The sequence below is a fragment of the Melampsora larici-populina genome, assembly GCF_000204055.1.
Source record: "Melampsora larici-populina 98AG31 unplaced genomic scaffold MELLAscaffold_30, whole genome shotgun sequence".
NCBI classification, from domain to species: domain Eukaryota; kingdom Fungi; phylum Basidiomycota; class Pucciniomycetes; order Pucciniales; family Melampsoraceae; genus Melampsora; species Melampsora laricis-populina.
In genome coordinates, this window is record NW_006768794.1 from 82,202 (window position 1) to 85,713 (window position 3,512).

The window sequence follows — 3,512 nt, forward strand, 5'->3', positions numbered from 1 at the left end:
TTCATTTCACTTGTTTGCTTCATGACTAATTTATCTATGTAACCAATGTTTATGTGTTTCTCTTATTGATCTTCTCTTGGTGGATAAGGAAATTCCTATCACTTATTCATTCCTCCTTTAGCTAAAGGATTTCATTTACATTCTGTTTGTCTTAGTGTTTTCTTATGACAACCTTTTATATAAGAATTGATAGAATGTTCTCATTGTAAATGTCTAAGAAGACGTTTAACCTGATAACAGCAGTGCATACGTGATCACTCTTGTCCAAGGCAAAGGTATACAGACTTTGGTACTAACCTAGTTAATGTAGGAATAATATAAAAGTGAGAAAATAATGGTTCAATAAGCAATGTGCTTGAGTAGATATGATCTAAGCGGATTCTAATAGTGTTATAACATTAGTATATCTAAGTATTGTGAAAGGTATGAAATCACTTACTCTCTTTCCAAAAGATGGGAAAGAGAGAAAGAAAAGAGGAGAAAGGACAAGAACATATATCAATATTGATTAGATAGAAATCTGTTGGGATTGATGTACATCATAGTCGAGTTGGGGTTGATCTCACAATAATCAATCATAGACAATAAAAAGAGAAATGAAACATAACCACAATAACACATTATCACAACTATACTTTTAAAGAACTACATTATAAGATACTTGAACACCATAACCTCTAAGCTGTCTTAATTGTATCTTGACACTTATTAACTGCGGGAGTTTCCCATTACTAGTCTATTCCCTATATGCTAGTATGAGTGATGAGAAAGAACGAACTCGAGTTCGGGTATTCACTATACCATGTTGTTAGGTATTATGTATTATGTACGTTATGTGTTACGTCTGTTTTCATTCAGGAGTTTTAGATGTCAAGGACTTCAGCTCGAGGTCATTTGATTTCAAGTTGAAGAGAATTCAGTGGAAATTTACTTACAAATGTAGTGATGATTGGTAATGATTGGTGGTCATGGTCTGAGTCCGGTGTGCTTTTCTTTTCTTTTTGGGAATAGGTCGCTTGTGACCTGCGACTATTACGTTTATGATCTCTTATGTGTGTGTTCATTATATATATATCTAAAGACTTGTTTTGCTCAATTTCTTTCCTCATCGGAAAGAAATTGTAAGTGTTTCTTTGTACACTATCATCTAGCTCAGATTAACAAACTAACTGCTTACTGTGCCCACTAGTTATTATCTCTTACTTATAACTGTTTCCGCTCGATTCTCTTTTGAATCTGTCCTGTTGCACTGTGTACAGGTTTGTTCTGATTTCTCTATTTTCTGTTTTTCTCTATCTACTTACTGATTTCTGTGTGTGTCAGGTGTGTTGATTATTCGTAGCTTTCTAGCTCGTGGCTTGTTGCCTTGTTTTACTTACACTGCACCTGATACCCCAGGTTAGTAATCAAATCATCGGAAAGAAATTTTATTATCTCTTACTTATAACTGTTTCCGCTCGATTCTCTTTTGAATCTGTCCTGTTGCACTGTGCACAGGTGTGTTGATTATTCGTAGCTTTCTAGCTCGTATAAGCTGACGAAGATAGTAGAACTGTTTGCGTCCCAAAGGTTTAGTAAGTAGATCCGCCATCATTTCAGACGTAGGGCAGTGTTTGACTACAAGAGCTCCTTGCTTCACCACTTCCCGGATCCAATGGTATTGGATCTCAATATGCTTGGTTCGAGCATGAAAAATTGACTTAGTTGTTAAGTGGATAGCACCCATATTGTCACTTCTCAATTCAGTTGGATTCGGATCCTCGAAACCAAAAATAGTCAGCATGCCTCGCAGCCAGACCAGCTCTTGTCCAGCCTCCGTGATGGCGCGGTACTCTGTTTCCGTTGATGATAACGCAACGGTTGGTTGTAGCCTTGATTTCCATGAGATAGGGCCCCCAGCCAACTGAAATATGTAACCCGTGGTAGAACGCCTCGACTCGCGATCACCAGCCCAATCCGAGTCGCAATGAGATACCGGTAAGTTAAAGCTTTGCATACCATTAATTGCGGTAGAGGAGGATACGTCGCCGTTGTAGGAGATACCCAAATTCATAGTTCCACTAAGATAACGAAAAATGTGAATGACTGCGTCCCAATGCTTTCGGGCAGGGTGATCGAGATGTTGCGACAGAACCCCAACCGCGTATGTTAGGTCAGGACGTGTACATTGAGCCAAGTACATTAAAGATCCTACCGCGCTCCAATAGTTCAGGTTCTCAAGCTGAAAAACTTCAACCTCTTCGTCACTGGCCTTGTATAACTTGAGACCTGCAGGAAAAGGTGTTGAAGCAGGTTTCAAATTGATCAAGTCAAACCGTTCAAGAACAGCACGAGCCAGGGCTGATTGAGTTAAAGTGTAGCACAAGGATGATTGATGAATGATTTGTATCCCAACAACAGTAGTGGCCACCCCTAAATCTTCCATTTCCCACTTCTTGCTGATCTCCGATTTGAAGTTAATAATGTCATTTCCTGTAATTGCTAAATCATCTACGTGAGCGTATACTGCAGTAAACACAGTGTCTTTAGACCGAGTGTATATGCAAGGGTCAATGGGACATTGCATAAACTCTATGCTGACGAGAAATGACACCACATCATCATACCAGATTTTAGGAGACTGTCTCAGACCATACAGGGCTCTCTTCAATCAACACACCTTCCCTTTGGATCCTCGTGAAAACCCTTCAGGCTGATACATATAGACTTCTTCGTCCAAGGTGCCATTGAGGAAGGCTGTAACCACGTCCCTCTGGTGAATTTCCCAGCCTTGGATTGCAGCTATTGCTATGAGAAGTCCAAGCGAGGATGGTTTGCCTGTTGGCGAGAATGTTTCGTGAAAATCAACGCCCTCTTGTTGCATATTACCCATGACAACAAATCGGGCCTTGAATTTAGACACAGTGCCATCCAAGTTGAATTTCTTGCGAAAAAGCCAGAACCTGCGTAGTATGTTCTTTCCTTTCGGCGGTTCGACAAGCTCCCAAACTTCCTTACTGGTAAGTGAATCAAATTCCTTCTGACAGGCTTGACACCACATGTCACCTTCAGGACCGTTGATAGCAAACTTGTAGGACTCAGGTACCGGTACGTCGATGGTTGATGAAGAGAAAGCTTCTGCCAGGATGTCAAAAGCAGAGACATAAGTACAGTTTGCAAGGTACACGTGGCCCCCCATTCCTCTGTAGTTGACATTTTCCTTGACACGAGTTGACTGTTGAATAGGTATGGTCGCTTGAGGTGGTGTATCGTCGTTGGATGATAACACCGGAGTCAAAGCATTGATAGGAGATGTGGAAGAAGGTTCAGGTACTGGGGGAAGATCATCCCCGTCACTGTCTCCATCATTGTCGAGCAGAATGTTGAAACGGTTTGGCGTTTCTACGGATAGAGGTACTTTTTCAGATTTGAAGTTCAGAGGAAGAGATGTTGTTGATGGTGACTTCATATTTAGCATAAATGGGAATACGGATTCACAAAAAGACACATTGTGAGTTAGCGTGATCTTTCTA